Here is a 435-nt window from a genome sequence, read left to right as displayed (position 1 = left end):
GCTGCCTTCTTTTGCTTAAGTGAGCTAAAACTTGATCCTCCATGCATAATTCACACCGACATGTTGAGTTTTCTGAGGTGTATAGTTTTAAAAAAAAACAAAAAAAAGAAAGCTCACGTGCACCTAAACCACGTGAAAAAGCTTCAAGAGAAAGAAAGAAAATATCTTGTAGGTTTTTATGGGAAAACGCAAACAATTCTACATTTTTTAAGCTCATAGAGAGAATTTGAGAAACTTTTTGAACTTTAATTAAGATTAAAATATCTCCCTCGTGTTTCGGGTAATATAATAAAATGTTTAGAGCTGCCACAAAAACATATGTGTCCTAGAGCAGAGAGGACACCCTGATGTGTGTTTGTTTAGACAACATGTTTGAAAAAGAGCTCAAGAGCACAAACAGTGTGCAAGCACGGCGGGGGTTGTGTAATGATAGGG

At 36.3% G+C, this 435-nt stretch overlaps 1 protein-coding gene across 3 annotated transcripts in view; it reads right to left on the bottom strand.

The window, feature by feature from the left end:
* Positions 1 to 435, bottom strand: part of syt14b (synaptotagmin XIVb) — a 15,475-nt gene that overhangs the window by 9,946 nt on the left and 5,094 nt on the right. The window lies entirely within an intron of this gene.

Source organism: Oryzias melastigma, linkage group LG24, assembly GCF_002922805.2.
Source record: "Oryzias melastigma strain HK-1 linkage group LG24, ASM292280v2, whole genome shotgun sequence".
Classification (NCBI taxonomy): domain Eukaryota; kingdom Metazoa; phylum Chordata; class Actinopteri; order Beloniformes; family Adrianichthyidae; genus Oryzias; species Oryzias melastigma.
The sequence above is the reverse complement of the archived record's forward strand: the minus strand, read 5'-3'. Positions and strand labels throughout refer to the sequence as shown.